Raw genomic sequence first — 27,002 nt, 5'->3', positions numbered from 1 at the left:
TATACAGTGGGCTTGCACAGTGCGCATCACCGCAGTGCGCGATTTGCCTTGTGCACGAGTGACCAAAAATCATAACCAAAAACCCTTTATTGCGCGAGTTTTCCGCACAGAACGCGAGGCAGAGGCAAGGAGTGGCTCAAAAATGCCATTTTCTATTAGTGTGCGACCACCCCTCACACAGCGCGTCACTTGTCGTCATGTTGATATGCAGAAATTCCCGGGCATTCTACTGCGCAGCTTGGGGTACATGGGAGTGGGCGCGCCATAACAGTCCTGGCTCGTGTACTGTGCGAATCCGCTCTCTACAGCTAACCTGTCGTGTACAACGTGTGGTGTTTTTTGTGCTGCCTGTACTTCACCGCACCATGGCTCCAACCCCATGAGTTAAGAAACTTCTGATGCACACCACCAAGTTAAAGATCATTAAGATGAAGGAGGAGGGTCAAGGAAACATGGCTATTGGGAGAACCCTGGGACTGGCTGAATCTACAGTGAGAACTGTGTGGAAGAACCGTGAAGCCATAAAGGCTGCAGTGAAGACGTACGGTGCCTCTGACCTAGACGGCCGTTCGCGGGTGGGAAACCATCTATGATATTAATGGAGCGCTATCTTGCCACCTTCATAATGCGGAAAGAAAAGGAAGGTGTTCCACTCAATGGAAGATTTATTTGGAACCAAGCCCAGCTCTTTTACAAGGCTGCATCTCGAAGGTTAAAAGTGGAAAAACCGTCCAGGGCAACGGTTGGATGGCTGGACCGTTTTCTCAAGCGCAATGAACCCCATTAAGTGAAATTGTCTGGTGAACGTGCCTCTGCCGATGAGCTGGCCGCGAGAGACTATCCTGCAATATTTAAAGCGATTATTGAAGAGGTACAGTACACCAAGGACCAGATCTACAACATCGATAAAACGTCCTTATATTACAAGGCCATGCCAAAATCAACTTACATTGCTAAAAGACAGAAACAAGCCCCTGGTCGTAAGCTCCAGAAGTGTAAGATGATGGTAATGTTCGCTGTAAACCTGTCTGGGAGCCACAAGATGAGGCCAGTTGTTGTACGCACAGCTTCACATCCAAGGTGCTAAAAAAAACTCACGAACATGGATGTAAGTGTAGTGTATTGGTACAAGTCTGTAAATGGTTGGATGACCGGGAACATTATGGCAGACTGGTTATTGAGGCTGTGTGTCCCTGATGTGAAAGCCAAGTGTCAGGAACTGGGCATTCCATTTAAGATGCTCCTTGTGCTTGATAACGCACCAAGTCACCCTCCATACCTGGAAGATCTTCACAAGGATTGTCGTGTTGTGTTTCTGCCGCCCCGCACGACGTCACTAATGCAGCCACTGGATCAAGAACTAATCGCCACAGTGAAGCATTTCTACCATAAGCAAGTGTACGACTACCTACGCAGGAAGACTGACATACAAGAGGAGCTTCATGCCATACAAGAAGATCACAACGAAGACCTTGATGAGGCATCTGCTCCCGTTCCATCTCCACCAGCACCTGTATCCTGACCTACCACAGATGCCATGACTGTTGAGGCAATTTGGCATAACTTTACAGTGAAGGATGTAGTTGAATTTCTCCTTCAAGCCTGGCACCAGATTACACCTGCAATGGTGAACCATGCGTGGCGAATGCTCGTGCCTCACCTATGCATCACCCAGGAGACAGCCATTCAACCACTGGCCGATGCTGAGGCAGCAACACTGACAGCAGCACAAGCTGTACCAGGTTTTGAGGACATTACATTGGCAAACATAAAAGAAGTGCACACTGCTACTGAGGAACAGCCTCTCGAGGAAGAGTTGCAACGGATAGACGAGGCTGACGCAGAGCCCGACACCAGACAGAGTCAAGTTGAGCAACCTAGCGTGATGGAAGACAGGACTGAGCTGTGTATGTCAAACATTAGCAAGATCCTTGCTGCCGTGAAGAAGCTTAAGGAAGAGGTGAAGGAACAGGAAGTAAGCAACCTAAGAATGGAGGAACTTCTGGTTGGTATTGACAAACTCTTCCGTTTCTACACAGACAGGCACAGGGAAGAAATAAACAGGAGAAGACAGACGCTTTAAAAGCCTTTTAGTAAGTATAAAGAATTCTTTGGAGCATTTTTATGTTTAAATAATGTGCATATTCCTTAGTTTTAATGTATTTTAAATACTCATTTAGGTGTTAATGTAATGGCCACCCACACAACTATAATCTGTTTTTGTTGTCTGAAATTGAGAAAAATTATATATAAGGCTCAGAAGGATAAACTATACTGATATGTAAAGATTGTCATTACAGAAAAATTGCCAGGTGATAGTTTTGTGAAATAAAATAGAGTAGTGAAGAACAGTATATTGATTATACAAGTAATATCATAAGGCAGTAGTGATAATTAATGTGTAGGCCTATATATTATACTGTACCATATTCAGTTGATTATTTACCTTGAATAATTTTTTACAGGAAAAGCGACTGAGTGTATTGGGAGGGTCATCTGTAAAACATGCAGTGAAGTTTATGATTGATACCACCCTCACAAATAGTATCCAACAGAAATTCAACTGGGAAGGGAAGACATGTTGGCGTACTAAGGATAACGTCAACAAGAGGGGGTTCAAATCTACAAATCTCTGCAGAATGATGACAAGTATGTTTATACAAGCATTTCTTTGTACGTACTGTACTTATTTGTATATTGACAGAATACAAATTCAGAACTATGTCTCTAAAATGAAATTCCACATATGAAAAGCAAACTCTTCTACTATGGTATTCACTGAAAAAGGAATGATTGTTCATCAGCAGCAGCATATCCAGTATCTAGATACGCTCCTTTTTTCTATTCAACTACGGTACATGCCTACCGTCATAATGGCTTCTCTCTGAAAATACCAAGACTTAAAATGTAGAGTCAAGAGGGGTGCCAATTGCTGTTTGGTAACAATCATTTGAGTAAGTTTCTTTTTAAAAAAAAATCACCATTCTCTCTTAAAATGACGATCCTGAATCACAAACTTTTTAAGATGTATCATTACTCTCTTCTACCATTATCTTTTCAACCACTATCTTAATTGCTTCACCAGATCTTATTCTCAAGAAGCCTCAATTTGCAAGTAATGAGAGGGAAATTGCATCCACCATAATGAAGTACCTATGGAATTCCGCAGATCGATGTGGTGGGCGATTCCGCCGCAAGGAAATCCAGAGGAATCCTGCAGATAATAACTCAGAGGTGAATAGTGCTTAGGACATACACCTAACTGGAAAAGTCTAAAGTGTGACCAATCAAACTGTAATGATGCTTTTTATTCTAAACCAAGAATACTATTAGTACGGTATTGGATATTCTGCCTGAGGCAACTAAGTTCTGTTGAATCCTTCAAGAGGCAATTTAAGACTTTTCTTTTTGAGAGATGCTGTGATCTTCAGAGAGGCATCATGAGGGAGGACTATAAGGTCTAGGTTGTACTGCTGGTACTGAGTTGAACATTATTGGATGTACAGTCGTGGTCATAATCACCTATCCTCTGGTACCCTGTACCTTAGACTGGTGCCTTTATATGTGGCAAGTCTCAGTAGAGTAAGAGGGGCTGAGAGGGTGGGGCCAGAGAGAAGGGGAAAGGTGAGTGGGGGATGAGTGATGGTGCAGGGGTGTAGTGAGGAAGGGAAGGGAGGGTAGGTAGGGAAGGGGGAATGAAATGCGAAGTTGTGGTCACATTATTTGTCTATTTTCTATCATTCAGGGCATGATATAAAGGAGTTAGTATCCGGTTGATAATATTACACTACATCTTGTATAGCGGTGTCAGATAACTAACTTTAGAGTGGCGATATCAAGGGCTGGCTTGTGAGAGATATATATTGACTTGAAAGATGAAACATTGGTGCAGAGCCAGATATTTGTGTTTACCCGTCTATTGTGATTTCGGATGCAGAATGGAATCTGGATGGCTTTGACTTCTGTAATGTTTGTGAAGGAAACATCCTCTACCCTTACATGTAATTAATTTTTAGAACTAAATAGCACGTACAACCACTGACATGGCTGTGTCCAGAGTAAATTTCATCTTCTCGGTATACACTCCCTCTATACAGTCAATATCATGTCAGTAATTTTATGGCATCTCCATATGACAAGGCTGTTGAAAATAATTGTGCATATAAGGTAAATGAATTTGATGTCTGTGTACATGGGTTGCTATAATAACGATATCTCTCATAATCTCTAAGAATGAAAATTAAACAAAATCGTACCAAAACTCCCCAGATATATATGTCAATGTATACTGACATTAGTCAAGCGAAAGCAACCAGGAAAGCCTTTGTAATTAGTCCAGTGGAGTCCTGCCTCACCTCTTGCTGTTTTCACAGCACCAAGGAAACAGTGTTGGTGATGGTTTGCTGGTTTCGTCTGAAAAGCTCCTACTCGTCCTTGGTGTGCTGGAGGAGGTGGGCCCATGTCCTCCCTTTCTCTGGTTCCCACTCATTGACAGTCGGGGCCCACACAGTCTTGATGGATCAGCACTAATGTTTGATCTAACACGTCAGTATATTTCAGCCAGCCCTTGATATCACAACCTATTTAAAGCTCGTGATCTGACGCCGTTATACAAGGTGAAATCCAGCGTAATCTACCGAATATTAACTCCTTTACATCATACCTGAATGACAGAAAATATACCAGTAATGTGACCACAACTTCGCATTTCATTCTCCCTCCCTTACTTACTCTCCCTCCCCTCCCTCACCCTACCCCTGCACCATCACTCATCACCCCACCCACCTATCCTTCTCTCTCTCTGACCCCTCGCTCTCAGCTCCTCTTACTCCAGTGTGACTTGCCCAGCATAAAGGAGCCAATCTGAGGCAAGGGGTACCGGAAGTTAGGTGATTATTTATGACCACGACTGTATATAAAACTGTATTTATTATTAGGTACGCTATGTTCCATTGCTAGTGAATTATTTTGAGAACTAGTGCTACAGATAAATAACTAATGTGATTATTATTATTATTACTGTATTATTATTATTAGTGGTAGGTGAGGGGCGCTCACCATCCACTCACTCGATGTAGTGCTGCTTTGGGTGTCTTTCCTTTCCTCTCGTCCTTCTTCTTCTTCTTTCTTCATTCTTTCCTCTTCCTTCTGCCTTTGGGTGACTCTACATTGAGTGACAAGCCAAATGGTTTCCAATACACTAGGAAACCATTTACTATGCTGGGTGGTAACCATATAGCCAAATTATGGCACCTGGTGGTTTAGTGGGTAATTAAGGCGTTCCGATCGGATTCAGCCAGTGCATGTTTATATCCAAGGGGTGGTTGATGTTGATTGCTCACGTAATGCCACTGAGGGATGAGTGAGGCTGTTCACTCACATCTTAATGTCAGGACCAACTTGCCTAGCCCCGGGCTCCTATGCTCCTCATGGGGCAACACAAGATTGGATGATGGATAGATTATTATTATTATTACAGCCAGTAAAGGTAAAAATCACTGCATACAGTACATATATAACCCATTTTATTTGTCAGAGATAAAGGTGTATGCTGCTTTGATTAACTCTTCTTCAGTTACAGTAAACTCCTCGTATCCGTTGCAGTTCAGCCAAACACCACGGCGAATAATGCATTTTAACGGATAATGCATCAGTACCCCTATCGGCTATCTGTACTCCCCTATCCAGCCATTAAGCTGGTTAATGCACGACCACCCTAAGTTCTTTCGTCTCGCCACTTTATCCTATTGGCTACCAGCACCCACTCTCCAGCCTTGAGGTTGGATAATGCTTGACCATCCTTAGTTCTTTCATCTCGACACTACAGTATCTACATTTTTACAGTACGGTATATTCTTCTGAGGTACATATATTGAAAACAAATCATTTATGAAACAATAATGTTTTGTACCGGACACACATACATTACTATTCATTACTACACTGTATAGTACCTAAAGGATGTAGAAGTCTGGGGTGAAATGGCTGCTGCATGGTGTATGTCACAGCACTGAGGTCTCCTCCATGTGAGTCAGCAGAACGAGCTATGTAACTTATTTTGCCATAATTCAGGTAATTTCCTGAACACTGGGATATACTGTACTAAGCACTAGAATAATTTTATTATAACAGTTTGTGCACTTACCTCAACAAAACTCAGAACACAATAACGGTCAGAGTGTGTAACAAGAAAGTCGACCAGACGTCTTCACTGTACAGCTTCGAGACGAGAGACTGAGAAACTGCGCGATATGGAAGTGTCCGCCCGGAAGAGGTTTGGCCATCTTGCACCAAATTCAAACATCCAGCCGCGGGTGTGTGGGATAGCAGCGTCTGCCCAGGAGAGGTAACAGCCATCCGGTGCCAAATTCAGACATTTGGCCAATGCGTCGATTAATGAAGCAGTGCAACAGATAATAGACATTATAGAGCTGAGTTTTAAACAACGGATAATGCGTTGGGGTGGTTATTGCAACAACAGATACGAGGGAGTTTATAGATTTTTTTTTTTTTTTTTTACCATATAACCTCACTGTATAAAGGGATATTCTTCAGGCCGTAAGTGATGCACTGTAACCATAGTTTCTAATACAATTTCAATTACTGTACTATGGCAGTATAAACCTAACAGTCTATCAGTATTGTTAAGTTTTTCACCAGTGTTCTTATTGTTCATTGTGGAACTGCAGGATTATCACCATGGTATGATTGATGATGAAAAATTTTAGATATCAGTAATATGTGACTCTTTTTACCACAGAAATACAGTTGGTCCTGCTATTGCCTGAGTTTTTATTTGAACTATTCTATTGCACGGGAAGGTTCCATTCAAGACATACGGGCTTGAGATGTTTCCCATAACTTTGTTAGAGCTGCCTAATGTCCGTAGCGCAATATTGTACCCGCCAAAAGGCCCCATAACCGCCAAAATGTCCATAGCGCGGCGTCTGTTGTCCTTAGAGCGATCAACTGCCAATCACGGGCAAACCTCGGAACCCCAGCCCCTACCCCTTCCACTTAAGTACTATCGTCAGTTGGAGCCAGATAAGATCATTTACTGTTGTTTATATTGTGTGTAATATAAGCATGTAACGAGTATTTGAGTGTAAACAAGTGTTAAGTTGTGATAAGGTAGATGGGGCAAAAAGGGGGAGTTTGGAAAAGACCACAGAACCAAATGTCTTTCCCATAGGTTATGTGTATTCTATTGTGTAAATTTTTATTGTATGCCAACATCCCAAAACCAATTAGCCACGCAATAGGAGGAGCCACTGTAATTACTTACCTATAGTTTCCCATACTTAGACTTTGTTACACATTAAATACAACCTGATTTACCTTTTAACTATTTGGAACATTTCAGGAAGTTCTGTAAAAAATTAAGTAAATATTGATTTTATGCAATTTGTACTTTTTCCCCCCTTCCTATGCTAAACATTTTTTTTTTCCAAGCTATTTGGGTTCTATACGAGTCTGGCAGTCTGTCCAGTAGAATATTGTGAGCAAAATGTGCCTGACATGCTTTACAAAGAACCAAAAATTATAAACTATGGATGTTTGAGAGCCACAAGACATAAACAGACTTATCACAAACCTTTTCCAAGTTGCAAAGCCACCTTTAAATGACCTTGTATTGTGCTGAATATCACTATTCAACAAAGACTCAAATGATGTTCAGCTCAGTTCAAGGTAATTCAAAGGTGGTCTCTCTGCTTGTAAAAAGAGAAGAAAACTGGATATGCAGTTTTGCCTTTAATGGTCCAATACATAACCAATGCTGGCTAACAGATGGTTTTGTAATGGTTATGAATTGGTCTGATACAGCAGTACATATTAACATGAATCAACACAATGCTGGTAAACTGGTTGAGGTTTGATTACTGGCTACCAATACAGACATGATGTTGGCCCGGAACAGAACCGAATCTGGATCTATGTGCAAATGGTTGTTGGCACTTGCATTGGGACGATTCAGGTCATCTGGCTTGCCTGTACCATTCTGACACCATGTGCCATCACAAGCCAGCATCGGTACGGTTCAGATCCAACACAATCATGTTATCTGGGTACCCACCCAGGACGGTGCTGCACCTCATAACTGTGCTGGTCTAGCTTCCCGAGCCAATGTGCCAGTTGTCCTTCTGGATTCTTTAATGTCTTCAGCCACTTGAGTGCCACATGGTCTGTCTTGATGATGAAATAGGACCCATACAAGCAGGGATGGAAGAAATCATGGTTCTTCATCACTGCCAAGAGCTCCTTATGGGTCACACAGTAGTTCTGCTCTGGTGGGCTGAGCTTCTTGCTGTAATATGCCACCACATACTTCTTGTCATCCTTCTTCCACCAATACCATAGTTGCTGGCATCACAGTCTAAGATAAATGGCTGACCCTGACCAAGAGCTGGCCAATGCATGCTTGAGTTAGTTGAAGGCTTTCTGAGTCAGTGTTGTCCACAGAAACCTGCCTCTTCCAGAACAGCTTGTGCAGAGGTGCAGCTGGTCTTACCAAATTCCTGACAAAATGCCGATAGTAGGTGCACAAGCCCAGGAAACTCCGTAGCTCTTTCACACAGGTTGGAACTGGCCTGTTTTCCCCAGCTGTCACCTTCTCTGGCTCAGTACTGATGCCGCTCTTGCCTACAATGTGTCCCAGGTACTTCACTTCCTTCTGAAACCTGAAATAAATAACACTTCTTGGGGTTCAGCTTGAGGTGTGCCACTCGGATCCTGTTCTACACCTCCGACAGCCTCTCGAATTCCTGATTGAAAGTCCATCCAAACACAATTATATCGTCCAGAGAGATGAGAGCTGTCTGCCAGTGCAGGCCTTCCAGTATGCATTCCATGAGATGCTCAAAAGTAGCTGGGGCATTGCTTAGGCTAAATGACATAACTTTAAACTGCCATAAATCCCGCCCATACAAAAAGGCAGTTTTCTCCTTGCCCTTCTCTGCAACCTTCACCTGGTGGCATCCTGCCTTCATGTCTATGGTGGAGAACCACTTGGCACCTGACAGAGCAACCAGGGTGTCATCATTACTTGGCAAGGGATAAGCATCCTTCACTGTCACTTCATTCAGGTCTCAATAATCTATACCGCACCTTACTGAGCCATCCTTTTGCCTTACCAGAACCACTGCTGATGCCCAAGGACTGTTGGACTTTTCTATCACTCCTTGACTTTGGAGATTCTCCATCACCTTCTCCATTTCTGGCTATTGGGCTGGCACCATCCTCCGTGCTGGCTGTTTAATTGGGCGGTGATCCCCGGTGTCTAAACTATTCTCCATCAGATTGGTACACCTCAGTCCTAGGTCTTCGGTGAAGACTTCAGTGAACTTTATCAGCAGCTGTCTCAACTTCAGCACTTGCGAGCCATCCAGGCATTGGCAACTCCTTGAAAGCAGGTCTTGTAAGTGGTCTGACAGGTACCCGTCTTCCTTGACTACACTCCTTTTACTGGTCACACAGGGTCCACTATCTGGCACTGTCCCACAATTTCTCCCTCACTGATCTTCTGTGCCTCACGGGAGAAATTGACCGACACAACCGACACTTCATCTGCACCTGTTTCCACCAAAGTTCCCGTCATCACTCTGGCCTTCATCTTGCACTGTAGGTCAGGCTTCACTACCCCTATACAGCTGTCAAAAGAACTGCTCGCCTTGCCAGGAGCAGTAGTTCTGATTTGGGGGCTATAACTGTAGTGCGGAGCACCCTCACCTCACCAACAGAACTGGTGTGTCTCACAGCCTTGACAGGAACTGACTTTCCTCAAACCTTCATCTTCATGGAGCAGAAGTCCAGCTCACATCCCATGGACATCAGATAGTCCAGACCAAGAAGGCAAGGATCCTCCATCTTGGCTACATAGACTGGAAAAGTGGCCTCTTGCTCTGCCACTTCAGTCCCGACATCCAAGGGTCCCCTCAGCTCTGCATGGTGCCCAGTTACGCCATGCAATTGTTCTGATCACTCGAGCAGATACCGATGATGGCCTGACAAAAGTCTGCTTTGAGGCCGAATTAATCACCAGGGAACACTTCTTTCCATCTATTCTTCCGTCTGTTTGCAGTTCTCGTCGATTGCAGTTCCCTTGCGTTTTCTTGCTGTGGGGCTACTTGGGAAAAGCCAGCTGGTGGTTGCCCTTTAACATCAGCTTCACTAGTTTTCTGCTTCTTTCTAGTCTTCTGCAGCCTTTTACTTACCCTCCTTATTCTTCTTCGGGTACTCAGAACAGCAGTGTCACACCTCACTGCATGTCCAACTTTCTATTGTTACAATTGAAGTTTCCCTTACACTGTTCTGTTCTTGCTCCTTCTTCCATTTGTATCAATCCTCCTTTTTGTGTCCCGGCTTCCCATAGAACCAGCAACCTACTCCAGTCTTCTGTTCCCTCTTCCACTTTTAGCGGTCCTCTTTTCTATGTCCTGGCTTTTCACAGTACCAGCAACTTCCTTCAACTTTTTCTACTTGAAGTACACTAGATCAAAAAAATATCGGAGCACAGGGGATGCAATGCCTACCGAAAAGGTTTGAACAACTGCTGACATTACCAGCGTCTTCTGGGTTGTGCCTGCTTCACTTGCACTTTCAACTCTGCACTACCAAGAGCATCGATGAATAGCCAACAGGTTAGGTGCTGCGTCAGGGTACGCCTTGTATGCTGTAGTTTCCAGGTCACGAGCAAGCTGCATTAGGGATTCGCCTCGACCCCGTACACGGCTCTGGAATCTTGCTTTGTAAACCATAGTCTGGTACATCATCCCATATCTGTGCTCCAGCACTTCTACTAAGGACTGATAACTGTTCCTTTCCTCTTCTGACATCTGGCCCAGAATTTCTATTGCAGCACCATTAAAGCTAGTAGCAAGCTGCACTGCCCTCATCCCAACCATTCTGATCAGCAGGTAACTCAAACTGTGCACGGTAAGCTTCCCAAGACTCTACCATCAGATTCCTGAGGTTTCTTTTTTATTGTACCCCCATTACAACCATGCACTTCACTGGTTTGGGGCCTAAAAATTGGGGCATCATAATTAAGTCCAGGATTTTGATCTCCTTGATTTTGATTATTCAGCCCTGTAATGCTAACTTTATATGCTTGGGATTCATCAAGATCCACAATACACTGCCTGTTTTTTTCATATGCTCCCTGTACACTAACCTGAGGCTCGGCAGTGCAGTATTTCTCTACAGCCTCAATTTTCTCACTAATTCACTTCACATAGTCAACTACATGCATCAACTGGATACCTACATGGTGTCTGCTCCATCAATATTCCCTCACTAATCTTCAGCTTGTTGTCTACATGGTGTCTACATTCCGTCACATTATTGCCTGCCTCACACTTCTGCTGCTGTAGCTCAACATATACTTCCTCTTTCAACTGTTTTTGTACTTCTTTCATTTCCCTCATCAAAGCACATAGCTGCCCTTGCATCCTCAGTTTTAATTCCCACTTTTTTTTTATGCGAGGAAGAAGGAACCAAAGGCCACGAGCCCGCAATTATTGTTCCTTTCAAAAGAAAAACAAAATACAAGAGAGAGCCAAATTCAAGATCCGATCATTTCGAGATGCCTGGACACACTGCGTTTGAAAGACTGGAGATCATAGGAAGCAGGAAATACAGACAGAGGGAGACAGTTCCAGAGTTGACCTGTTGCATAAATGAAAGACTGGGAGTAACGGTTAACTCTTGCATTAGAGAGTTGGACAGAAAAGGGATGAGAGTTTGCTGCTAGACGGGTGCATCGCGCCCGTCGTACAGGAAGAGGAATGAATGCAGACAGTTTAGAGGAGCATTGACCATTGAAGTAGCGATAGAAAAGAGATAAAGATGCAACAGTGCGATAAAGAGACAGAGGTCGAAGGGAGTCAGTAAGAGGAGGAGAGTTAACGAGAAGAAAAGCCTTTGACTCCACCCTATTGAGAAGAGCTGTATGTGGGGAGCCTCCCCACACATGAGAGTTGTACTCCACACAGGACCGGATAAAACCGCTGTATAGAGTCAACAATTGTGCAGGGGTAAAGAAGGAACGGAGTCGGCTTAGCACACCTAATCTCCTGGAAGCAGATTTTACAAGGGATGTAATATGATCTTTCCAAGATAAGTCCCGAGCAAATGAAACCCCAAGCATGTTCAAGGATGATGCAGGATTAAGCTGAATATTATTAAACATTAGTGGGTATACCTGCGGAATATTTTGTCGGGTTGATAGGTGTAAAAACTGAGTCTTTGAAGCATTAAAAACAACCAGATTATTTTTACCCCAGAGATACGAACCAAGTCAAATATTAGGTGTGCCATAGCCTCGTCCCTTGTTTGTTGAAGTAACTGCTGAGATGAACGTTGTGGGAACAGAATGGAGAGGTGAAGGGTGGAGTCATCAGCATATGAGTGGATAGGGTTAGATGTACAGCTTAGAAGGTCACTGATGAATAAAAGGAAGAGAGTTGGTGATAGGACAGAGCCCTGAGGAACACCACTGTTGATAGATATAGGAGAAGAATGATGGCCTTCTACAACAGCGGCTACAGAACGACCAGAAAGGAAGCTAGAGATGAAGGCACAGATAGAAGGATAGAAACCGTATGAGGGCAGTTTGGAAATTAAAGATTTATGCCAGACTCGATCGAAAGCCTTTGAGATGTCAAGTGCAATGGCAAAGCTTTCGCCAAAGTCCCGAAAGGAGGATGACCAGGAGTCTGAAAGGTAGGTGAGAAGATCGCCAGTGGAGCGTCCCTGACGGAACCCATACTGACGATCAGAAAGAAGATTGTGATAAGAAAGGTGCTTTAAAATTTTTCTATTAAGAATTGACTCAAAAACTTTTGAGATACAGGATGTTAAAGCAATTGGACGATAGTTAGAGGGTTGGGAATGGTCACCCTTCTTTGGGACTGGCTGAATGAGAGCAAACTTCCAGCAAGAAGGAAAGGTATGAGTTGACAGACAAAGGCGAAAGAGTTTGCCTAGGCAGGGTGTAAGCACAGAAGCACAGTTCTTGAGAACAACAGGAGGGACTCCATCAGGCCCATATGCCTTGTTAGTATTGAGGCCAGTGATGGCAGAAAATACATCAGCTGAAGAAATTTTAATGTCAGCCATGAGGAAGTCAGAGGGGGGAAGTGATGGAGGAACAGCACCGGAATCGTCTAAGGTGGAATTGGAGGAGAAAGTCTGCGCAAAGAGATCTGTTTTATCAGGAGAAGAAATAGCTACAGAGCCATCAGAGTAGAAAAGAGGAGGGAAGGATGATGAGGTAAAATTGTTAGAAAGGTTTTTGGCAAGGTGCCAGAAGGAGTGGGAAGAATTCGAGTTGGAGAGTTGAGAGCATTTAGTACGGATGAAATTATTTTTTGCAGAGCGAAGAACAGACTTAGCACGATTCTAGGCAGAAACGTATAAAAGATGTGATTCAGGGGTGGGTTGGCTCTGGTACCTTTTATAGGCCCTCTCTTTGTTGCGGACAGCATTAAAACAAGCGTGATTAAACCAAGGCTTTCTTGCATTAGTCAGAGGATATGAGAAAGGAATGTATGCTTCCATGCCTGAGAGAATAACCTCTGTAACGCGCAAGGCACACCCAGATGGCTCCCGACCATGGAAGCAATAATCATTCCATGGAAAATCAAAAAAGTACTGCCTGAGTGCCTCCCAATCCGCAGTTCCAAAATGCCACAGACGTCGTTTCTTTGGAGGGTCCACAGGCTGTACCAGAGCGATAGGACAGGTTAAAGTGATAAGGTTGTGATCGGAGGAGCCCAACGGAGAGAAAAGATTAACAGAGTAAGCAGAAGGATTAGTAGTAAGGAAGAGGTCAAGTATGTTGGAGCTCTCTCCAAGGCGGTCAAGGATACGGGTAGGGTGCTGTACAAGCTGCACTAGGTCATTAAGGATAGAAAAGGTGTGAGCTAGTTCACCAGGTGGATCAGTGAAAGGAAAGGAGAGGAGAGCCAAAGGTGGTAGTGAACATTGAAATGTCCTAGAATGGAGATTTCAGAGAAAGGAGAAATGGACAGAATGTGTTCCATCGTAGAAGTAAGATAGTCAAAGAATTTTTGATAGTCAGTAGAATTAGGAGATAAGTAAACAGTGCAGATATATTTAATCAGAGAATGACAGGAAAGCCGAAGCCAGAGTGTAGAGAATTCAGAAGAATCGAGTTCAGGAACACGAGAACAAGATAGGTCGTTGCGTTCATATATGCAACATCCACGTTTGGCTTTGAAATGAGTATAGAGAAAATAGGAGGATACAGAAAAGGGTTTGCTCTCAGTTGCCTCAGACAGCTGAGTCTCAGTTAGAAAAAGAAGGTGAGGTTTAGAGAAGGAGAGGTGGTGCTCAACAGAGCGAAAGTTAGAGGAAAGGCCGCGAATGTTGCAGAAATGAAGAAGAGAGTCAGACAGTGGTTCCAGGCAGCTCAAGTCGTCACCGGGAGAGGGGCGGAAGGTGGGGGCATTTATGGTCCCCCCCCCTGGGGACTCCAAGGCTACGTGTAGTGCTCCATGACTTTTTTTTTAAATTTTGGAAAAGGAAGTGTAGTGTGTACTGTGCATGTAGTTTGGTGTTGATAGTTAGAGAAACTTGTATTGCAGAGCATGCTGGCCTACTCTCTGTGTTACAGAGACACTGAAAAAGTTCAGCAAAGGGGGATGGTCGGGACCTAGTCCCGAGGGCTGATGAAACGGGAGCTCCAGCTCTCCCTGTCATCAGCTTTCCATCCACCTTGGGAGTACTGCCCTGCTCGACTGGTGCTACAGTCTACTCCTCATGTAATGCCTCTTAAACTGTTCATATCGTTCTTTCTGTTCTTCGTTCTGTGCATGCAATTGTTCTTTGAGTTCTTTTTGTCCATTTTTCTGTGCTTGTAGTGGTACACTTTGTGCTTGTAATTGTTCTTTGAATTTGTTTGTTCTTCATTCTGTGCCCGAAATTGTTCTTTGAGATCTTCCTGTCCTTTATTCTATACTTGTAATAGCCTCATGATTGCTGCCAGGGATACTTCTTCTTCCTGCCCAGCTCGGGACCTTGTCTGCACACCACCTTTCTCCATTCAAAGATTTGACTCACTGCAGCACTTAATCCACACTCCTGACACCAGTGTTACATCCTCGTCCCGTACTGCCACAGGCTGCAACAGCAGTAGTTCAGTATAGGAAGGATGTTGCCCAGTGAGTTGATGTTCCTATGGTCAGCCTTTTGGTGTACAGCACAAGATCAGCACAGGCGTCATAAATAAACACTGGCTTAAGTTCACTGTCTTTGTTTTCCAGATAATTACACTTAATGCTTTCCAACTTCACTTCACTCTTTTCACAAATTACGAATATATACAAACTTTACTAACCGCAATTACACTCAGTGCTTGATATCAACACTTGACTATTTTCACAAACTGCTCTGACACTGCATTACACTCAAACTGAACTGAAAACTGACTGAACTTACTCTGCTCTTTTCCCCATCCTTTTATAAGCTTCAAGTTTTCTGGAATGTTCTACTACTACAAATTTCTTGTGTATTCCCGAGGGAGCACGGTTACAACAGTTACCAAATCGGAGACATCCAAAACATGCCAGAGGTTTCTTATACCGTATAACACTCTAAAATATTTAGCATATAAACTTCAATTGAAATACATAATTTAACAATCACATAATTAAAACATTATTGAAAGTGCACAAAAATTAAGGTACAACTTACAAAATAACTACACTCATATTAGCAGGCTAAATGGGAACTCTGACTCGTACCGGAACTAGGGTAAACATCGGGAATCAGTGAAAAACTTCCAGACTACCTAAGTACAAAATCTTGTTCCTCAACAATATATATATATATATATATATATATATATATATATATATATATATATATATGTGTAATTACAGCTTATCAAAATTCTTTGTCCCATTGCTATCACCCATTACCACTAATGAGTATTCTGTGAAAGATTCTTTTAGTATTACTAAAGAGCTGATAAATAAATCCTTCGGTGACTGTGTTATGGCCAGTTTCGATACCAAGTTTCTATTTACGAACATTCCTGTTGCTGAAACTATCAACATTTGTTTGGATCGTTTATTCTCCAGTACTCATAACAGTAATGGATTTGATTCTACTCAATTTAACCCCTTAACCATGGGGCGTCACTTTCATGACACTTGGGAGGAAGGGATCATACCGCGGGGCATCACTTTGGTGATTCTATTTTGAATTCGCCTGGGCTTTTCAAGTGACTTGTATCATCTGTCAGTACTGCCAATGTCCAACACTAGTCAGCATTCCTAATCTCATCTGTACTCCCATCCACTGTTGACAATTTAGCCATTTCTCCCCGTTCTTGACTCCCCTCCCTATCTCTCCTCCATTACCCTCTCCTCTCGCCTGCCCGGCCGTGCAACACTAAGTAAATCTTCCCTGGAATTTTCCACTGATTTCATCCCTTGAAATAAGCCCTGTGCCCTATTCTTATACCAAATAATATATACAAAAAAGAAATAAGGTAAGTGATAGTGCCATACACCTGGAATTGGCTAATTATCACCTGACAACACCTCACATGCACTCGTTCACTAAATTTTGCTGCTTATTTCCCCTTGAAATATGCCGTATAATCTATTCTCATAATAAAAATATATATATAAGAAAGGAAGGGAGAAGCCTAAGTGATATTTACATTCACCCGGAACTACCTAATTTATTATGTATTGTCTAGATTTCCTGCCAATCATTTCATAGTGTATATATTAGCAGCTGTTACCAGGCTGACAGTGGCAGCATTGCACTCCCCCTAGGCAGGCCACCACACTGTATTCAGTTTACTGTCGTCTTTTAAGGTGAAAGCATGTCGGATTCGCGACTGTCCAATTCTGCCGTTTTTTAGCCCCATGCAAAGGGCCCTGTGACCTCTACCCCCTACTAAACCTCGTGTGGAAAGGGGTAAAGGGCTAAATGACTGCTGTGGAACGTGAACTGGCTAATTTGTCAATGAAAATGATAGACAATGACTACGATCTTTCTGGTGAGTAAAACAGTGCAAGTGGAAATGTAAATAATGTGTAAATAATGTGTAAACAGCAAGTGAAAGCAATGAATGTAAATATAAGTGAACAGTGGAAAAAAGTTTTATTAGCTACTGCAAGTGACAGTGCATGACACAGTGTAAATAAAATAGAAATGTAAATAATGTAAATAAAATAGAGAATTAAACAGAAATGTAATTGAGTAGTAATATAAGAATACGAGTATATATACTAGGAGTAATGAAAGTGAAAGTTTCACTCGAACATGTATGAATACTATGAGTTATGAAAGTGAAGGTGAAAGTGACAGATTCACTCTCAACACTAGTATACAGGACAAGAAAGTGAATGCTACGTATTTTACTGAAAGAGAAATTGAATGCCTACAGTGACAATAAACTACTATTACTGAAGGAAAGTTATGGATAAAGACTGTAGATTAATATAAGTGCTATATAGTAATAGAAATATAATGTGTGAGTGTTTTTATGAATAATAAATGACAGAACACCAGCGGCAAATGATCGCAAGTGGGAAGGTTATACGTGCTCGTAATTTTCATTGGTTTCAGTTTTTTTTTTTTTTTTTTTTTTTTTTGAGGATGGATTTCAAACTATATGAGAATCATAGAATAATGTTTCTAGTGATAATATCAGGCTGTGGTAATCATATTACGGGTTGTCGGGAAGTGTAAATTGGAGACTACTTTACCCAACTTCAGAGGTCTCCACAAGTCCTATGACGAAGGCCCAACAAACATCCCAGGAGAAAGCTGAAGGTATGTGCCATAAGCATAAATTATTTTAATATTCTAGGACTAATAACTGATTTTTGGCAAACATTTTTCGAGAGTCTGTTGGAGCGCGAATATACCCACAGGACACTCAAGTCAAAGCAAAACAAGCCCGCGGTTTAGGGGTTAAGAAACTTCTGGAACTGGCAACTAAGGACAACATATTTTTATTTGACACTAAAGCATATAAACAATGTGATGGTGTTGCCATGGGATCACCTTTAGGACCGACACTAGCCAATGCTTTCCTGTGCTACCACGAAGTGCGTTGGCTGGATGAGTGTCCTACTGATTTTAAACCCTTGTTATATCGTCGTTGGGTTGATGACACCTTTTTGGTTTTCAGTTCTACTGATCATGTCCCGTTGTTTCTTAGTTATCTGAATTCTCAGCATGGCAACATCAAGCTCACCTGTGACCTAGAAAGTAATAACAGCTTAACATTTTTAGATAAAAAATATTCTCCCTAGGGACAATAGTTTAGAAACTACCCTTATATAGGAAGCCAACCTTCACTGGATTATGCATGAAATTTTCCACATTCCTCCCAATGAGCTATAAATGTAATCTAATCAGCACTCTCTCCCAGAGAGCTTATGAGTTGTGCTCGAATTATTTTCACCTTGATAAGGAAATTAATCTTCTTAAAGATTTATTGTTTAAAAATGCTTTCCCCAAAAGATTCACCGAAACATACATTGGTAAGACTCCTAATAAATTCTTTACGGCTTCATGGTCCAAGTCATTACTGTTCCGAAAAACATTATATAATTTCCCATAACATACACCGGACCCCTTAGCTTCACACTGAGGAACAAACTTAAAAAACTAGCTGAACACTTCCCACAAGTGTCACTTAGAGTTGTGTTTAAAACCCAAAAAACAATCCAGAATTTTTTCAAGGTAAAAGACACCATTTCCTCATACTTACAAGCATCCGTTGTTTACCTCTTCACGCGTGCCAGCTGTAGGGCGGCATATATAGGTAAAACAAAAAGACACCTAAAGACACGAATCCATGAACGCTTAGGTCGTTCAGTTCGAACAGGCCAGTTACTCACCAATCCACCACACTCAGCAATACGGGACCACTCACAACAACAGTTACAACATGACCATCTTTTCTCTCATTCCCACTTCACAGTTCTTGGGGGTAGCAACAATGACACGGACCTTCCCATTATGGAAGCTTTGTACCAATATCGTTTTAACCCTTCGATTAGTGACATGGCTTCCTGTGAACTGTTTTGTTTTCCACACTTTTTTTTTTTTTTTTTTTTTTTTTTTTACAGTACTGCACTTACTATTTTACAGATACGTTTTGCTTTCTTACTCCTACCTCACAGATTTTAGTTTTTATTACTTACTGATTTACGAACTCTGTATTTTAATGGACTTCGTTTTTGTACCTTCATGTTTTTAGTCTTGTTTTGATCGTTATAACATATAAAAATCTTAACTGTGTGTATTTTTCGATTGTAGATTTTGCTCTGAAGATGAAATAAGTATTTTCCGAAACGTCAGCAAATAAAGAGCCTAATTTTGCCACGATGTTTGTGTTCTGCCTGGTGATCCTCTTCCTATATATATATATATATATATATATATATATATATATATATATATATATATATATATGTATGTATAGAGAGAGAGAGAGAGAGAGAGAGAGACAGAGATTTATATACATTGCAAATTGACTTAGGACCTACACACAGAATTGCTAAGGGAGAGTTGTCTGTCTTTGCTTTGTGTTTCAACCTCTACCAAGTGAATTTTTAGGCAAGAAGTAACTGGCAACTCCTTTGCTGTTGGTGGGAGGTGGTGAAACACTCAGCACGTCGATGCTTGCCCAGAAGCGAGAGTGGGAGTATATGTTCCCAATGCTCCGAGCTTGCACCTCCCTCTTATTTCATATGCATTATTGTTTGCCCTGTTGTTTTCCTGGAGTCGAGTTGTCATGCCTGGAAAGTACTGTTCAAGGGATGAGAGGGTCCGTATCATTGCATGGAGGCAGGTTATTGTCCCTATCAACACAATTTGTGAACGTACTGGACGCGCAAAGTCAACTGTCATGAACATTCTTGTTGCAGCGTGTGGCCTGCCACCTGATGTCGTGCCAGAGCACAAGCATGGAGGTGGAAAAAAAAGGACGACTTCTAGAGGTACAGATACGCTTCTGAAGAGGGAAGTAATCAAGAATCCTCAACTGACAGCAGCAGCATTGAAGAGAATGCATCCCCATCTGTTACAAGATATTTCAATTTGAACTCTCCAACACCACTTGCAGAAGAAGCTGGGTTTGCCAAGCTGCACCGCAGCCAAGAAACTGCTTCTCACCGACTTCATGAAGAAGCAGCACATTGAATTTGCCAAGAAGTATGCACACAGGACATCGGATGAGTGGAGAAAAGTTATGTTTTCTGATGAAAGCAAATTTCAAGCGTTCCAGGTGCGTTCTGCCAAGGTTCATCGCCCTGGCTTCTTTAGTCGGTATGACCCTGCTTACACGGTGCCGACTATTAAGCACCCACAATCAGTAATGGTATGGGGGTGTTTCTCAACTGAAATGGGAAGGGGAGGCCTCTACTTTCTTCCTAAGAACTTGATGATGATGGTGGCCAGCACATTCAAGTTCTAAAAGATCATTTGTTAAACTTTTTTGCTATTCATGGGTGCGATTCAGCTCATGTCAAAAAGTCAAGAAAGGTAACAAAATGGCTTCAGGATAATGGGATTGAGGTCCTCTACTGGCCTGGCAACAGCCCAGATCTACAGCAACTCCGATAGAAAACTGCTGGGCAAAGATGAAGAAAATCATGACAGAGAAGAAGACACCCAATCTGGACAACCTCAAGACTGAAGTGACAAATGTTTGGTGCAAAGAAATGTCCTTTGATTACTTTAGAGATCTAAGTAATTCCATGCCAAAACGCATCCAACTGGTCCTGAAAAACAAGGGAATCATGATTTCATATTAATGAATGGCATTTCATGAACAAACATTGTGATATACTATGATTTCTGTGTTTTTTAATACCTTGTGGGGGGAGGCCCTAAGTCAATCTGCAGTAGCTGTATATATATGGAAAAATTTCCAGACTACCTAAGTACAAAGTCTCGGTTCTCAACAATATGTTTATAGATAGATAGATAGGTGGATATATAGATATATAGACAGATATAAATAATGTGGGGTGTCTCAGAAGGAAAGGGCATAATGATGTGAAATGATAGACGAGGGAATTCTGAGAAAAAAAAAAAAAAATGTTTTATGAACTTAGGTCGGAATATCACTTGGTATGGAACTACCTTATTATCCACCCATAGGGTATGTGTCCTTGTCCTCACACTTTTCAACTCGCGTATGAATTGAGTACTGGACCTGGCTGTGAATCAGTCACTTTTGGCTCTCAGTTGGCAGTTTCAGGGCTACCAACCATGGCTCTGCTGGTGATTCAGTTATCATAGTGGAGTCTCTGGAAATATTACTGAGTGTCCTCTAGGAATTTCATGAAAAAACGAAGTCATTGGGATTAAAGGTCTCTTGGACCAAAACCACGGTCCAGGTATTTGGTGGCTTATTGGACGAAGTAGTTCAGTCCACCCAAGCATGGGGGTAAGCATATAGAAGTCTTGGAAAGATTCACTTATTTTGGTAGTGTGGCCCTAAACGATGGTAGATCTGACTGTGAGATCTCTTGTCGCACTGGCCTGGCCTGCAGGGTTATGGATTCACTCAATTTGGGTATTTGGCTTTGTCACTTTTAAAGCCTTGGTGCTCCCTGTCTTACGTTATGGCTGTGAGATAATTATGGACTCTAAACAATGACCTGAAATGGTGATTTGACTCCTCTGGTACTATGTGTCTTCGCAGGATCACGGGATGACTCTTGTACAACCACGTGTATAGCGAGCGACTACTCCATGAGAGTTGATCGAGGCCTATTATTCACATAATATGTCAACGTCAACTTCAGCTGTATGGGCACGTAGCCCGTTTTCCTGGGCGTGATCCTTACTATGGGATGATCTCTGAACGAGTTACCCTAGGAAGGAGGAGGCCAAAGAGAAGACCACATTGACTCATGGCTGGAGCAGGCCAATCACTCCTATCGGCATATACTTAGAGGGAGAAGTATCGCTGCCTGGATGATTGCATAAAGGGACCTACATGGGATGGAGTCAGAGGGTGAGTGAGGCTATGTGGCCCACTGCGTTTGTCCCTTTCTGATGACCAAGTTCAAAGAAGTATGGGAAGAAGATGAGGTGAAGACTGCTTTATTTTTAGCGGCAGAGTTACAAGTTAATTATAGCACTATGAGTTTCAGGAAGAAAATAAAAACACAAGGGGTTAACTGAAAAGTAGCAGCAGTATATTTAGCGGAAGAAAAATGCCACATATAAAAAATATAGCTTTAACAGTAGAGCGCAGCAACCTTGGTAAACAATTGAAAACTTTATCACTGCCTTACAAAGGCAAGCAAGAAACTGTGACTTTGGAGCACTGAGGATGAAATGATTAGGAACAGAATAATATACTGCATAACTCATAAGAAATTACTTGGACGGTCGTTGATAAAGAAAGATATCACATTAGACGAAGTACTGCTTCAGTGTCAACTCATTAAACCAGTGGGGAACAGATAAAGGAATTTAGTGCAGCTGTGAGCAGTATATGCATCCATGGTGTGAGATATAAGTAAAGGAAAAAAACCATAGCTCTTCCAAGGAACCACAATAGCGCCGTAAATTCTGTGGCTTAAGGGATATATTCGGACAGATCGATTGCCCAGCTGAAAACAAGGAATCCCCTAAGGGAGAGCACAACACTTTCAGAGCAAGTTTGGAAGCCTTGGTCCTAAACGAGCAAGAAGGAAGAATGTAAGGCATGGTGGAGAAGATTTGTCTGACTTGGGGAGTATATGGGAAATCAAGATGTAAGCTCAACATCTTCAAGAAACGTACAAAGATAGTGTTAAACGTAGTATCAAATAAAGCCGCCGACCAGCATGAGCATAGGATTATCTTGAAGATTTAGGAACAGCTTGTGTCCTTTCAAACTGACAGCAGCACCAAAGTGAGGGTGCTACCTAAGAATATTAACGATTATCTATCTATCTATTTATATACCTAGGCTGCTTCCCCCAAGGAAAGGGAGGTAGCCGAGACAGGACTACACACTCCCCATTTACTCATCCATTCAAATCTTAGCCCCAAAGGGGAGAAGGGACAGATCCTCACCGCACTGCACCGCACAAGGGTAAGCTGCACAGTGCAATCAGTGACATCCACAGCAGGGTCCGACAGCAGAGCTGGTTTAACCCTGCCACATCATAATAGACCCATCCCCTTACCTGCACCTGACCTGACTAGCTGGTCAGACCAAATGCAGGAGAATATCCACTCAGGGCTGCGTCATCATTTATTCATTCACAGTTTCTCTCTATTTATTTCTGTCACGCACAGCCACTCTTCCTTGCTCAACAGACATCCCTCTCGCATCCAGCGTTCTCTTCACACTGTCCACCCCACTGTAGGGGGTCACCTTGTCGTGGTGGTGGGGCTTGAAGCGTGGTTGGCAGTGCCACCTACTTGGGAGGCATGCCTACCTTTGTAGGGTTCGGCATTTGTCGGCCTCGTGGACCAAGCACCCCCTACATCACTGGTGGAGGAGGCCCGCTGGTGATGTTAGTCCCTGCCCTTTTGCCATCTAGGGCAGGACCGTTGCCTCCCCACGTGTTTGCCGTGCGTGGCGTCCCGTAATGCTGGGAGACGGGAGTCCTGGAGGTTGAGCGATGCTGCACGATGCGCCCTGCAGCTAGCAATACACCTCTTTGGTCCCTTATTCTGGCTAGACGGGCGGCCTGGTTGGGCCCGACCAGGTCAATCGGCTGGTCATGCGTTGGCTAGGGTCAAGTGGGCACTGGGGGGCCTGGTGGCTCCTATCGTCCTGGAGTCACCCTTGTCCGGGTCCCCCAGTGGTTACCTGCGTATACTCCTCTGCTACCCCTGGGGTCGTCAGTGGCTCTGTCCCTGACATATGGCCTCCCCTTGTTGGACTCCATGGTGGGTGGGGGGGTGGGGGAATGAAGATTATAGCTGACCATATGGCAAGTATTGATAAAAATGTTGTTGACGACACGGCCTCTGTCCCAGGACATACTTCAGATGGCACCACCCTCATAGCCACTCTGGAGCCTTTTCAGGCCCGTGGTGGCTTTCCTCCTATGCCCCAGCGTTCAACTGGGACTTGGAGGAGGCCACGTCGGGTTGGTTCGGCTCTTGGGTTCAGCTCAGATGACACAGAGCCTAAATCATTTGTCAAGTATCTAGTGCTCAGATCCTCCAGAGGTGGATCTGTGTTGGATACTGACATATTTGAATTGCACCGTTCGATTATTTCAGTTTGTGGTAGAGAACCCCGAATATCATCCCAGGGCGATGGAAGCATCCTCATTGAAGTATCGTCGCCTGAAGAGAGCATGCAATTGTTGAATTTGACCTCTGTTTCTGGATTAGATGTTTCATGCACTCCACACAGTACTTTCAACCAGTGTAAAGGAGTAATCTTTTCTCGTGACCTTCTTCGATACTCAGAGGCCAGGTTGTTGGAGGAATTGCAATCGTCAGGCGTGGTGAAGGTCGAACGTGTACAGAAGAAAATCGAAGGAATTTTGACCCCAACACCGACATTGTTCCTGACATTTGATAGGTTAATGCTACCTAAATCTGTGAAGCTGGCTTGGCTGTCACTTCCTGTGAAGCCATATGTGCCCACCCCAAGGCGGTGTTTCCACTGTCAGGGATATGGCCATGTCGGCAAATTTTGCCGTCGTGCACAAGCTGGACTTCCTGGTGTTTGTGTCTCTTGTGGTGGATCAAGCCATACCAGCGACTGTACAGGACCCATTAAATGCTATCACTGTGGAGGTCCTCATGCTGTCTTTTCAAAAAGCTGTCCAAGATACTGCCTTGAAAAGGAGATCTTATCCATTCATGCACGTGAGAAGGTTCCCTTTCCAGAAGCAAAGAGGAGGGCCCAGACTCTTTTCTTTCGCCCTGGAGTTACTTATGCGTCTGTCCTTTCTGGGGCACCTGTACGTCGTTCTGTGTCCCAGAAGTTGCCACGACCCTTTACAGTGACCACTTCCCCAACTACTGATATGACGGATGTTGTTAACCCTGGAATTATTGATAAGTGTGTGACTGATGCTCATCCACCCACTGCTCCAACTGTCTCTGCCTCCACTTCAGTGGCTGACGGTTCGCGTACTTCTGTGGTGGTGGCAGATGTACACGCTGACGAGACTCATTCCCCCTTGTCTAGTATGAATGAGGCTCCTTCTGTATCCGGCAAACGTCATCGTAATTCGTCAGAGTCCTCAGAGCCTGAAAGCCGGCCACCTAAGGTTTCTGTTGTCGAACCTTGTATCAACCTCTCTACTGTTCCCTCTGCCTCAGAGGCTGAGAGATCTAGCCAAATGGAAGCTGCTGCTGGTGGTTCACCTGTAGTCAGGTCCCCACCTGGGGATGGTGTTGGACAGACCACTGATGCATCCGTTCTGAAAAGCTCAATGTCAACCTTGCAGGGTTCTAATCCTGTCGACTCTGCTTCCACTTCTGGAGCTTCTAATGGTAGCACTGGCCGTCCCACATTACCCAAGGCAGCCTCCAAGCTTCTATCCAAACCGAATGTTATTCTACCTCAAAGGAAGAGTGTTGTAAAACTTTCCTCTTCCACGCCCTCACGTTTGCCCACGGATGTTCGACATAAAGCGTGGGTTCCTGTTGCTGGACAGTCTCTTACCAAGGGCCTTCCTAAGCATCATTCCAAACCCGTTCGCATGTCAGGAGGTGTACAGTCCCGCACTTAATCATTTTCCCCTCCACTATGGGTTCTATCATCCAGTGGAATTGTCGGGGTTTACGTGCTAGCTATGAGGAACTGTGTCATCTAGTTTCTCGATTTACTCCGCTATGCATGTGTATCCAGGAGACCATGGTTGGTGATACTGCTCCTGCTGGTCCTTCTGGCTACAATGCTTTTTATTCTGATCCTGTGCTGGGTCAAGGTCGTAATGGAGGTGCTGCTATCTTCCTTCGCCAGGATATTCCATATAGTCATCTGGATATTTCCAGTCCCTTGCAGGCAGTTGCTGTCCGGATGTTTTTACGTCGGCAGTATACAGTTTGCAGTCTTTATCTACCTCCTAGTGCAACTGTTGAAAGGGCGGATCTGGAACGCCTTATTCATTGCCTTCCTTCTCCCTTTCTGTTACTAGGCGATATGAATGGTCACCATCCAGTATGGGGAAACAGTGAGGCCAACCGTCGGGGTGTTATGCTGGCCTCTTTAGTGGAAGATGAGGAGTTAGGCATTTTAAACTCCAATATAATGACTTATTTCCATAGTCAGACAGGAACTTTTACTGCCATTGATTTGTCCTTATGTTCAGCTGATGCTCTTTTAGATTTTAACTGGGATGTGTTGCCAGACCTGTATGGCAGCGACCACTTTCCGTTACTCTTAACTGCTAGTGCAGGTGGACCTCAGCCACGTCTTCCTCGCTGGCTTCTGGATAAGGCTGACTGGCCATATTTTAGGGAATTACGTTCCATTTCCCTTTCTGTCAATGAGTTTGGCTGTCTTATGGAGGCTGTGTCATATTTCAATACCGTGCTGCACTCAGCAGCCCTATTATCTATTCCAAAAACAAAGGGTCAGTTTCCTAAACGTCCGGTTCCTTGGTGGAACTCGGAGTGTAGTTCCGCAGTGAGAGCCAAACGAGTCGCCTTCTCACGACTTCGTCGTCACCGTGGGGATCCTCAGTATTTGGTGGCGTATCAGAGGGCACGAGCTCATATGAGGCGGATCTTAAAGGAGGCCAGGCGTTCGTCCTGGAAGAGTTATGTTTCCTCCATCAATTCGAGGACTTCCATCACCCAGATGTGGAACCGAGTAAAGAAAATTTCAGGTAAATTTACTGTATCATCCCCTCCTGTTTTATCTGCATCAGGTGGAACTGTGGCTGATCCATTTGCTGTTGCAGAATTGCTTGCCGACCATTTTGCCAGTGTGTCAAAGAAGGATGCAGATACACCTTTGGCTTGCCACCGTCGGCGCCTAGAATCTCGTGGTCTCAGTTTTGCCTCTGCTGGGGGAGAACCTT

Source organism: Coenobita brevimanus, chromosome 68 (genome assembly GCF_032717465.1).
Source record: "Coenobita brevimanus isolate Jiangsu-jjx chromosome 68, ASM3271746v2, whole genome shotgun sequence".
In the NCBI taxonomy this organism is placed as follows: Eukaryota; Metazoa; Arthropoda; class Malacostraca; order Decapoda; family Coenobitidae; genus Coenobita; species Coenobita brevimanus.
This window is presented reverse-complemented; position numbering follows the sequence as displayed.